The sequence below is a fragment of the Nesoenas mayeri genome (assembly GCF_963082525.1).
Source record: "Nesoenas mayeri genome assembly, chromosome: 8".
In the NCBI taxonomy this organism is placed as follows: Eukaryota; Metazoa; Chordata; class Aves; order Columbiformes; family Columbidae; genus Nesoenas; species Nesoenas mayeri.
This window is the reverse complement of record NC_137554.1, coordinates 34,569,781-34,582,951: the sequence shown is the minus strand read 5'-3', so window position 1 is coordinate 34,582,951 and position 13,171 is coordinate 34,569,781.

The window sequence follows — 13,171 nt, the reverse complement described above, 5'->3', positions numbered from 1 at the left end:
TCTGTTCAATCTTGCACTTTTTACCAGACAAATCCAGCCTTGGCCTCATTCTACTCCTTGACATTGGTTTATTTTTTTGAAGCCAGCAGGGATCCCATTGCTATAAGGAACAGGAGAGCCAGATGCTGTGAAATAATGGGAGAGATTAACCTGATGTACCACCTGGACTCATACTGAGGACCAAGTGCTGCTGGAGAGAGTGTATGAGTCCCACAGGCCCAGAGCTGCAGTGGGGTGAGGTAGATGGTGCCACCGCCACCTTGCTGCTTCCCTGATGGAGTGTTCAAGCAAATTGCTGCTGCCATGAAACCCCAAGTTTGAAGCTGTTGAGAATCTATTTTTTTTTCTTCGTCATTCTATGTCTTTTTCTAAAGTCTGAAATGACCCACAATTGAAACCAATGGCATCAAAACGGGTCCTGAGGCCATAAATTGCTGGTTCCAACAAATGAAGGGGATGGTCAAACTGCTAGGTTCCTTGAGGTCTCCAACTGTTAAACTGCCAAAGCAAAACTTAAGGCATGATAGAAGACCATTTTATCAGAACAACATTGCAAAGGATGGCTCAGTTATGTTTACGTAATGAGACAATTCTTGTGGTCTCATCAGCTACTAAGGTCTGTTTATTAATGTTATTTTTCCAGGCAGGACCAGGTGTTGGCTAGAGCAAACTATCTGGAGAATTTTCAAGTAGAACTAGACTTGCCCTCACAAAACCCTTAATTGTCTACATTTTAATTGGTGATTTTAACAAGCAAAATTCAAATGCCACATTTTACCCTCCCCAGGCGATCCTGTGAGGTGCTGAGCACCACCTGTGGTTTGTGGAACACTTTCAGTTCTCCTTGATCTTATATGGAAGAAGAGAGCAGAGCTGAGAGTACTCAAGCCTGCATTTCTGAAGTGACCAGCAGTACAAGTTGTCTCTGTTAATAAAAGGCTTTCTACCTTGATCACTACAGGGCTGGTTTTTAGAAAGTACTAATCTTCAGGGTGGAGGGAATGAACTTCCAGTGGCACAAATCTCCTCTAGTGGCAGCTGAGGAAGGATAGAAAAGTTTCTGAATTTGCTCAACACTTAGCAAACCCTTTCTGTTGCCACTTGCCCCATTTCTGAGTGCAATCAGCACCACTGAGCTTCCCGACTTTGTTTGAAACAACCATCTGTTGGTTTTGGCCCCAAAGATGCCAGCTTTGCTGCCCTGCGAATCTGGCCATTGCTGTCTCAAGTTGAGCATAGTAAAACAGCAGCCTCTGGCAGCAACTTGCCAAAAATCAGCAGTACTGGAGACCGAGATGAGGCATTCTGGCTCCTGATCCCACATTCCAGTCACTGGGAATGCCAACTTTAATTATGTTTTACTGGCAACGTATATCTATATCATTTTGGTACTGAATCAGGGCATTGCGCTCCAGCCCACCAATAGCAATCGCATATCCTCCAAAGCAGATGTGAATCTTTTTATGAGGAAAGAGCCACAGCTCAAACAACATATGAAATCCCAAACTCTCATCACTTACTGACTTTTTGCACTGAATTGAGTTTACTTCCAGAGTTTACTTCCAGTTGGTTTGTGGCCAACTCTGGTCCAGTCATATCCATTTCTCTACATAGTCTCCCTGCTTGAAACACATCTGGACCACCATGCTCTGGAACTCTTTGGGGTTTTGAGGCAACGTTTACATGGTCTAAATATAGACATCTAGCAAAAATAGTGGGCTAGTTGGTGCACGTAGAAGGTAGAAGCTGTAAGTGTACCTCCTTTGTGTGAAAACAGGGAACATCCATGTGAGAAAACGAATTCACAGGGTGCTTTCCATCTTGGTCCATCCCATCCATTCTTAATCAGCAGACACATTAAAGTGGGCAAGGGTGACATCATATGGTCCATCTTATTGCCCAGTTTTATTGCCAGTTTTACTATGGCAAGATATTCCTGAATCTTCATTGAATTTGTAATTTTAGTGTCATTTGGTGCTGTAATAGCAGAAATGCCTTCTGTATCTATACAGCAGTGGGAGAAGGATTTTTGTAACTTTATTGGGTGTTCTGGAAAGTTGTTGAAATGTTTGGGTACTAGAATGGCCAGATTCTTATTTAATTATAGAGCTGTGATAGGATTAACACAACTGCTGCTCGCCATCCTCACGAACTATGATTTGCTGACCTGTTTAGAGAGGCAGAGATTTCAGTCCTCTGTGTTAGATCATGGCGTGCAGAAGAATATAGCTGAGAAACCTGGAGGGTTTAAACCTGAGTCAGGGCAGTGACTGAGCAGATTTCCCCTCTTTTGCTGGTAGAACTGACTTAGAAGGCTCTGGACTGCTGCTCCCACCTCTTGCTTCCTTCACATGGGTTTGTGTTTCTGCCACACCAAATACCAGATTATTTGCAGAACCCTATATTAACTGGAGGAGAGAGGGAGGGAGAGGTCAGGAACAATAGTTCTTTAAATGTTCTTTAAATCAATTAGTGCCTGTGCTTACCATGCACTTTAAAACTTGTGTTAAAATCCAGAGTGCCTTGCTCTGCCATTTGAAGCATTTCTTGCTAGTCGTTCTCAGTTCCTTTGCATGCAGTCCCAACAGCAGGAGCCTGGTTTTCTCTGGAGCTGACATTAGCACCATTTCACTGGGCTGGCAAAACGCAGCGTGCTAGAGCGTTCCCTGGGAGACTGTCTGTTTTCCATTTATTTCAGTGCTCTGGAAACAGGCCTGGCTGTAATGGCCCAACATATCTTAGAACAGGGAAATTACTAATTCAACTCAGTGAGCATATTTTCATTTTAAAAGAGTAACAAATTAAATAAACTCCCTGCATTTTGCATTTGAGACCTCGGTGTTTCGTCTGCTGTAATCTAATTCACCCATTCATTTCCTGCACATTCATTTTATCCCATTATTTGAAATTTCCTTTGCTTTTAATCCTGTGTTTTGAAGAGACACAGAGTTACAGCAGAGAATAGATGAGAGAGTAAATGGTAAATAAAAGAACAAATATGCCATAATATAGCTTGATGTGCTCCTAATCAATCTGCTTATCGCAGCTGAATCCTTAAAGTCAGATATGCAACTTTTCTCTCTCAAGTTGATTGAAACTTCTTTAAAAATAGGTGAAATGGGGCCATGTGTACGATCCACCAGGGGCTTTGTTTTTGGCTTTGTTTTCCACAATAGCGATGATAGTTGCAGAACAAAAACAACCGGAATGAGCACAGGGGCCTTTTGGGGCTACTTTTAACCAACCACCCTCAAGCAATGAGATCTTACTTAGCACTTAAATATTTACTTGTTTAATTTGGGGAAAATCGCTCTGCAATCAAAATACTTGATATTCCAGGAGAATCAATCAACTTTTCTGTATCAATCAACTCTTTCTGTACAGTTTAGATGAACTGTAACCAGGAATGTCTCTGGCTCCTTCCTAATGCTGTCTCACCTGCTTTGGTTGGCTCCCAGGTGCTCTGTCATGGGTAACTGTGCGATTTAGTTCTTGTCTCCCTTGAGAGCTTCCTGACCACGGGAACCACTCAGAAGAATGGTTCACTTCTCTGCATTTTCTAAGATGTCCATTGCTTTTCATCATGTGGCACCCACAAGCCTGTGTAGACCCCTCTGAGCTGGTCTGGGGGGAAAGATTGGATGAAATTTGAGCATTGGCACATAGGAAAGGGGAAGATCTGATGAACGTTCACTAAGGTTTTGCACAAGATACTGCGTTCTTCTCTGAGCACAAGCAATTCCTTTGCACTTCTGTGTGTGCTGAGGATGGCCAGAGAGGGAGCTGATGAAAACCAGCCAGCATCCTGCATCTTCCCACTCTCAATTGCAGTAACTACTCAGAGGCATATGCATGCAGATCTACATTATTTTGGCATCTGGAAACCATTGACTAATATATGTCAGGCAACAGATTTTTTCCTTCACCTAACACTGTAACCAGGTGCCTGTTTGGTTTTGCAATGCTCCTCCTTACCTGTGTTATTTTTACAGTTTTGATGAAATAAACTTTGTTTTCGACATGGGTTCCAAAACGACCTTTGAAAGGAACAAATCATTCTAAATCTGTAAACTCCTTCTGTACTGATGTCAGAATCAGCGCTCGCTCCCCTGCGGACACCTTCCCCACCCCCAAATAATTGTGTTTCTACAAAGTGTGGCAGTTGTACACGCCCCTTGAGGTCCAGAGCTCTCAATGGGGCAGCTGATGGCTCTTTAGCACCTTTTGTGCCCCACTGCGGCTGTTCTCAGTGCCGACCATTGTGTCACCCCCACCCCCAGGCACGGCTGGGGGAGCAGGAGGTGCCCAGACCCGGAGAAGCTTCTGGGTGATGCTTGTAACGACCACAGCTCAGATCCAACCTGGCTACAAAACAGAGACCACGCCAAAGACTCCGCCTGAGTGATCTTGGAGCAGCAGCACTATGATTAAGCCCTACCCATAGGTCAGGGAAGCCATTTAAGGAGACTTCCCAGGATTGAAATCCCTCATCTTCTCATTGCTGGGTGATTACTTCTCCTGGATACATCCTTGAGTGAGCCATTCCTGTCCCCCAGGCAAGTGATACATTTTCTGGGTACCTTTGAGTGAGAGGCTTCTCTTCTGAGTGTGTGTGCACTATGGATCATCACTCTTGTGTGGTTGTATAGTAACAATATCCCAACTGGTATATTGAACCTATGGTTTATTAAATGTTGTCAGACTACTTACTGATTTTGCATCACCCCCACACACTTGTGTCGGTTTCTATAATTTGGTTTTGGTCTGTCATTTAGTTTTGGTTCCAAATTAAAGTCGGTTTAAGCTAATTATTTGCCTGGAGTAATTTTGGGGGGCCTCTGTGGCAGGCAGTCCAGTTTTACATATTAAGAGGAGCATCAGGACTGTGAGAAGGAGCAGAATCAGCATGGGCAATGATCTTGCGCTTATGGATCGCTCTATGTGATGATCTTTTGCAGAGATAATTTCAGTGACAGCGTGATGTTCCATCATGTCAATAATCCTGCTGAGAGTCAGCTCTGCTTGTTTATCGCTATTTGCATGCTTGCTTTCTTTTCCCCCTTGCCATTGTGTTGAATATCAGAAACACTTCACGCTAAGGCATTATTGGCTTGTTTCTGTCTCCTGGCCTGTGCTGGGGCTGCACTGAACGCAGAGACACATGTTCTGTAGAGCCGAGGCTGGCACAGCATTGCTGGGAGCGGTGCGGAGCAGGGTTCGGTGTGTGCCACCTTTCCCACCGTGCTGGGATGGAGAAGACTGTCCATCTGTCTGTTTCGTATTTGTTGTTTTGGAGGGTTTGGTTGGTTGGTGTTGGTTGGTTGGTTTTTGCTTTCTGCAGTCCCACAGGAAGGGCAAGGGCTGAGCAGACAAGGGCCCCTTTGCCCAAGGAACGTTCCTTCACAGACAAGTGGTGGCACCGCAGTGTCGTGCTGTTGTTTACTGCTCATGCTGCCCTTGTTCTGCAGAGATAGAATATTGTAGCAGTTTGGCCTTATCATCTGGTATTTTTCTTCCACCACTTCAAAAAGCCCAACTCTACATTTTTGTTTCCCTACTCTCTACAAACATGTAAGTATAACATCTTTCATGCTGTTTTCAGTATTCGTTAACAGAACATTTTTATATAAGCATTCAGGACACTCTTGTATTTGTTTTCCAGTGAATACATTCTATTGTTGTTAGAGCCTAATTATTCCATTCTCTTTGACCTGCAGGCCATGGTACAGGATACCAGCAGCTACTCAGTGCTAGGAAATGGGTCTGATGATATAAATCACTTCTTGTATCAGACACAGTCCAGGATATGTTGCATTAGCAGTTGCCATATTGTGTTAGGATCTGTGGTGATTAGATTTTCAGTAATAGGAGCAGGGCAAATGTATTATACGCTTACACAATTAAACATATTGTCAGACTGAGAGTGAAAGGATGGGGTAATGGAGAAACAGGGGATAAGATGGGCTTTTCTTTGGAAAGAGCAAGTGCAGAGAGGTCACGCTAGAGATGGCAGGAAGTTTAAACCGAGTTTAATGTGGTTAACTGGGGAAACATGCAGCCAGAACAGTGGAAATCACACAAGCAGAGAAGGTCACTTTGACTTCTTGTGGGAGAGGGAACAATCACTTTTTGAAGCACCAGCAGATCATTCGAATGCATTGGAGTGGGCAGAGATGCCCCAGGATCTGGAGCAGGTGACAAGTGCTGAGCTGCAGAAGGCAACAGAAGTTTGACAAAGTGCGTTTAGCTTTGAGAAATAATGAAAGAGTAGGGGAGATACGGTCCTGATGTAGCAGTTTCAGTGAAGCTGTGTTGACCAAGGATGTTAAAAACTGCTGAAATTCCTGGAGTTGTGGTGGCTGTGTGTCTGTGACTCACACTTGTCACTATTTTTTCCCTTTTCCTTGTTTTCAACATTTTCTTTCCTTTCACCCACAAGTCTGAAAAGCTCCTCGAAGTTAATGTGAGGACTTCAGTTGATTTGTAGTGTACTATGGATAAGCCTCCTCTTCTATCATGGCTGGATGCTGATTTCTGAGCTGTTCTGGTTCCAGGCAGCATCTCTAATAGCATATTATTATTTGAAAAATAATGATTTTAATTACTTTCCAGAAAGCTTGATATGAAAATAATCTATATTGTTTTGTTTCTTTTCATTGGACAACTTTTCCACACTGTAATGTGCCTGACTAGACCCATTCCATCATGTTCTCTGTTTCATTTTAAAGTCACTTGAAGAGCTAATACTGAGTTATTAGACTATTTTCCTTGATCTCCAGCCACAGACATTTGTTTTTAAATAGTGCATGTCTTATTTTTCAGAGCTGATGTGACTGATTCAGATTGGATTATTTCATTTGACCCAAACTGGGGCTGTGGTTTGAAGATCCAACGAATCTGTGGGCAGCCCTTTTTTCTTTAATAGCAGACTAATTGGCAGACCAATTAATCTGCTCATCTGTGAAGAGAAAATTTATAGCAATAAGTAGTTCTATTTCCAGAAGTCATTCTCTAAAGTAACATTACGGTGGCCTTATTTACTTCATGCCCTGCAACATGATCTAGTGCTTCAACAGTAGCACAGGTCAATTAGTGGACAAATTAAGCAATTATTAGCCACTAACAAGGGTGACTGGCATCATTACCCTTCCTGTTTACCAGCAAACTGTTATTTTAATACAAAGATCAACAAATAAATTAGGGCATCTGTTGTATTGCCATGTCTGCCTTGAAGTAAATTATATTAAATGGGCTTTGGTTGCTGCCAAATTCTTAACCCTGGCCTAATGAGATACTCTGATATGTCTCTTGCTGATTATATAAGCTGTAAAATTTGTTTTGTATTGATTTATTAAGAGAAGGACCGAGTTCTCTGCGATGGTATTTTTTTAATAGTCTGATATCTGTCTTTTTAAACATTATTGATCCAGACACTATTGGGTTCCTTTGAAAGACAAAGCTATTTGCTAATTGTATTGATTATTTGGATGCTTACAATAATTTTATGGTGAGGTTTGTATATGTAGATATGTCTTCATCTGATGCTTTTCTTACGTTCCTTAGAACTGCGTTTACTTCCAGGTTAGACTTTGGCGCGTCAGTTACTTTTAACACTTGCTTTGTATTTTTACCACGGGATAAGACATCTTCAGTTTTGCCTCCTACATTCAAAAATACAGCAAATCTCTTTGGATTGGGTGACCTTGGCTGCAGTATCCCAACTAGACTGGCGTGTGTTGGGAAACGCTGAGTCCCGTTTGCCACCAGCCTGCTGGGCGTCTGTTCCCTTTGCTCTGGTGTGGCTGGCGCAAGAGTGACTTACGCAGAGCAGAGGCTCACCCGTTGTGTTCATGCACAGCCTTCCACATCATAGCACGTGCTTGGTTAGGGAATAATAATTCCCTGTGTGAAGCTGCAAACTGTAGCTTCTAGCTGCCAAGAGGCCTTTGCCAAGCTCTGAGTGAGGCTGCAGCAATAACTGGAGCAAAATGAGCAGAATGTGGACAAGCCTCTTTGCTGACACAGGTACAGCCAGAGCAAAGCTCCGAGAGTTTGGGTTCCTGTGTTGCAGTCGCATTGTCCACAAGGTGTTTGTGGTCCTCCTTGTTGTATGAAGAGCTGCTAGAAGTGCGTGCTTGGTGCGCTGCCGGATCTCATGGCTAAACTGTTCCACCCAGGTCTTTGTCGTAGTGATGATCGTGTACACGATGTGATATTTACGCTGCTTTTATTGTGGCTGCTTTGAAAGATTGTACCTGACCTAAAGTATTTTCTGGATGTACCGATTTCTGAATAGTTAACTCTTCCAAGTATTTTAGAAAACACAAACTGATGTGATTTTTGAGCCTAGTTGCAAGCTCTTTAAAACTAAAACCATCATAGTGTCTCAAGAAGCCAGGCGCTAAGTGTGGGATTGTTTTCCTTTAAGTAGTTCTGAGCCCTCCAGGTGTGTGTACTGTGGATTATGCTTTAGATACTGCCAGAAAACAGTTAGAGCAGCAGTTTAACACAGCTAAGCCTTTCATGTTTGCATACAGTTAGGAAATCTGGTTATTCCAGATCCAGCTGTGTCCCTGTCATTTCTTCGTGTTCTTGCTGTTGTATAATGAACAAAAGACACAACACCAGCCAAAAAGCAGAGCAATTTTCGGTTTCCTTCATTGGGAGGAGGTAATTGCAGAAACATTTCCTGAGCAATATAATTATGTATATGCTAATTTGCCTCAGAAATTCAGGTTTAGCCTCTTCTCAAGTGAAAGACCTGGTTACGGAAAGGGACTTTCTCTTCTCTGGGATTAGTCACTAATAGATGAAAAAATTGCTGATATTTAGAGTCTAATTTGCCTGAGCAAATTAGAATTCATTCCAACAGCAGCATAGGTTCAGATTTGTTAGTATTTGAAATACAAAATGAGCCTTAGGAAATAGGCTAAATGAAGGAGTTGTACAGAATGTGAGATTCTGGTCCCATCTTTAATGTATGTTTCAGCCAAGCTATAAACAAGTGTAACTTAACTTGGCATGTAGCTGGGTTTTAGTTTGTTTATTTTTAAAGATTTTGATTGGATCACAAAAAGTCAGGTCTAAACGCAGCTTTTTTGAAGTCAGCTAGTTAGCCCATACCATCTCTTCTATGCTCAATTGTTGCTTGTTATGTCTATTCCCTAGGGCTTTGCCCTGTCCAGTGTTAAATGTTTCTGATGACGGGATTCCACTCTTCCCCTGGAGAGACAATTCCACAGTCTAATAGAGCTCGCCATTAGTGAAATTTTACTGGTGATCAGCCTTAATTTTTCTCTACTTAATTTTATCCTGTTACTAGAGAGCAGTGATTGATTTATTCTGGGGAAATTCAGTAAATGGTTCCTGCTCCACAGGATGGACCTCACAATAAATAGCAAATTGTCATGACCTATCCGTGGGTGTCCTGAGATTACACAGGAACTCAATTTATCTCGACATTAATTCCCTGGAAGCTATTTCTGTCAGTACCAGCTCAGTGGAGGAATAAGCAGTGAATGTACCGGGCAGCCTGCTGCCACAGCCCCAGAGCAAGGAGACTGTTGGTGGCTCCTTGAGCACCAGAGGCAGGAGCTCCTGCAGGTCTGGTGCTGTGCCTGTGCCCGGAGGAAGGGCATTTGGGGTCTGGTTCCCCGGTCACTTGCCTTGGTTCCACAGTAACAGAGCTTCACTGATGAGCTGGAGCTACGCCTGGTTTTTATGGGTGTAAAGTGAGGAATCTGACCTTATAAATTCCAGCCTATCAATCTCAGAGTTTCCCTGTGCCTGGTACAGAGGTTATGTAACTATACCTATTTAGTGAGGTACTTTATACCCCTTTATACGTTCAGATGATCTGAACTCCATGTTCATATGTCCAGGGTAGGTCTGGGCATATGCTCAAACAAATTTGAGGTGCCTCAGCTTGACAAACTGCTGCTCGTGAGCTGAGCTGCAGTGTGTGCCCGTGTGTGCATGCTGGGTAGGTAAAGTGCTAGGCTTAAACTAGCAGGTTTTACTTCAGTGCTTAGAAGGATAGATGTTTTGCTCTTGTGACTCAACTGGTTAGCAGAAACTTCTCCCTCTGTGGAACTGTGACTGTATCTGATACTGTAGTCATATTGCACTTGCATTATGAGGATGGTGTATGGTATTTATCTTTGAAGTTCTTATTTCTGGAGTTTTTGAAAGGTGGCAGGTTCTACGTGATTGCAAGTGGTTGGTTTGTTCTGTTGGAAGCAGGGGCAGCGCAAGGAACTAAGATAAATGATTATTCTAATATTTCATATCTGAAATTTCAGATAGATATCTGGAAATAATTGCTATCATAAAGCCCCCTCCTCAAACCCTTGTTTCATTTTTCTCAGGTATAATTGATTTCCTTGTGAGTCAGCATCCTATTGCGAAAGTACTGAGAGACAACCTGGTCTTCAAGATCGCACCCATGCTCAATCCCGATGGAGTATACCTGGGAAATTACAGGTATGGCGTGGAGTATGAATCTGTGTATTGTTGTGTCTACATTATACATCCCGCACTGTTTTGTCACTGCATCTTATGTGGCTTGTTTCAATTAATTCCTCTTAAGCTGGAGGTAATAATGTGGCCATTTGCTTCCTGAAGTTCTCATTGAGGAAAATGGGCTCGATGGCAAACTTACTTGGTCCAGAAGGTAGAGAGCAGCTCCCCAGGACAGCAGGGTATGTGCTCTGCACGCCTGCTCTAGGGGTAGGAGTTAAAGTCAGCTTAGACCTTAGCTGTGCTTTATAAACGCATTCATTATGCTGCTCATCAGCCTCTATGTAAATGTGTCAGTCAATCACAGTTCCCTTCAGCTACCCAGACCGTCCATTAAAGTCACGGATTTCAGTCTGTTATTGTACTGTGACAGGGATAGATGGAATGGAATAATCATTCCACCCTATGCTAATTTTCCTTCATTTTAGTTTTTGAATTGCTGCTTTACCGCCTCCTCTGTCGAGAAGGTATTCAGATAATCTTTTGTTTTCCCTAAAATCGTTTGCTCTTAATGCATTTATTTACAAAATAAATGTGCTGCTGGAGGTGATAATGAAAAGCTGTTGATTAGTTGATGATTTGTTTGTGGGGGCAATTACATGTACCACATAGTTCTCTGGAGAAGCCCCTGAGAAATGTAATATACTGTATGTGGTTTTGCTTACAGCACAAGACTAAATAACACAATACACTCTGTAGCCAGGCTACCTTGTGCTTTGGTCTAATTAGGTGTTGCGTTGGTAAGCAGAATAAGACTCGGTTATTGTGTGGATGAGGAGACCACTGAGAAGCTAGAAGGTGCAGAAAACGGTGCTGCTGGCTGTTGTTTTGATATGTGCTTCTTAGGCTTCCTGTGCCTTGCTACTTACTAAACTGAAATAATGGGATTACGTGGGTGATTTCAACAGTGCTTATGTACACGTTTTATAAGTGAAACTTGTGAGGACACATGATGTCTTTCCAGCTACACTGATACTCCCACAACTCTTGAGAAATCCAAAGCCAGAGAGCAATATTGCAGTAATGGTTATGTCACTGCACAGGAACAAAGCCCTAAAATGGCTCTAGAATCTGATGCTACACTGATACACTCTGTTACATGTGCCCTGTGTGTAGGCAACTCCAGTTGCAATTAAGTATCTTTCGTTTCCTCCATAAATTCATTTGCCCTGTAGGTTTTCCTCCTGCGCTATTCATCCTCTTGGCAGATGAGCATATGGCTCATAACTTGAAAAGCCTTTTGGGAACTCAGGTATTATGGAAGGGCACGTGAATTCGTTTGGAATTGCTGAGCCTGATGACATACTATTGTTTTACTTTTTCACGATATGCAGAATTTTCAACCCTTCTGCACTAAAGAGACTTTTAATGAGGTAGCTGGAAAAGCATTTGATTTTCTTGCAAACACTTTGTTTTCTTGCTTCGCTTTATTTACAAATGCCCTAATGTAACTAATAACTTTAAAATGAGGGTAATAAGCAAAATGCCACCTATTGTCTTGAGAAGAATATTAAAAAGCCTAGTAATGTGCCGACGTTGTAGTTAACTAGTGCTGAGCGAATAATTTACAGCAAACACTATTTCCCGCTCGTACAAAATCCACAAGCACCTCACAATTTATTTGCTTGAATTTACTGGATGAATTTAAAATAAAACAAAACAAAACAAACTAAGGATCAGTTGCTACTATTTGCAAATTTAACACTGAGTCTTCTCTGCGATTGGATAGATAAGCCTGTTTCATCTCTTTTGGTCTTTGTTGAGATTAGCACATAAAAAGGACTTTCTGAAGTCTTGCAGGTAGGGTGGTATAACACTGATCTATTTGCTGGGGCCAATCTCTGCTCTTGCAAACAAGGTCTGTGTTGCCATATGCAGCAAGAGCAGTTTTAGGCATTTGAACTTCTATCTCCTGTTATCTCCCTCTTTCTCAAAGCAGCAGCTAGCGACTATTTCTTTGGTTCATTGAAGGTTCACATTCAGAGCTACGCAAGCTAAGATAATGAAATGGGTAATTAAACCTCTTGCTTGAGTTTGTAAATTGATCTCCTGCCAGTGTGAGAGAGATTTTCTTACCCCGCCGGTACGCAGCTTTGTACAACTGGCCAAGTGTACTGTTGGATACACTTCACTGGCCTCTGAAACCCCAGGTGCAGTGGGCACCATTAAGAGCCTGAGTGTGTCAGCAGTTCTCGTAGAAGAGATGGGATATACTAGTTCTCCTGTGATCAAACCAGGATCTAACCACTTATTTACCCAGGATGATGTGGTAACGCTTGGCCGATGGTATTTTCTTCATTGTCATTTTTGGGGATGCAGGACTTTCACCAAGGGTTTACATCCTCTGCTCTTCTTCAAAATCTTGGTTTCTGTCATGGAGGTACCCCAAAACCACTCCAACCAAATGACAAGCTTAAACCAACTTCAATCTAGAACAAAAACTGAAAACAAATGGTAGAAACCAATGCAAAGCAAGGGGTGTAATCCAAAATCAGTCAGCACTCTAACAACATTTAATGAACCTCAGGTTCAATATACTAGCTGGAATATTATTACCATATGACCACACAAGAATGAGGATCCACAGCGTGTACTCACTCAGAAGAGAAGCCTCTCTCACCCAAGAGTACCCCAAATAATCATCACTTGCCTG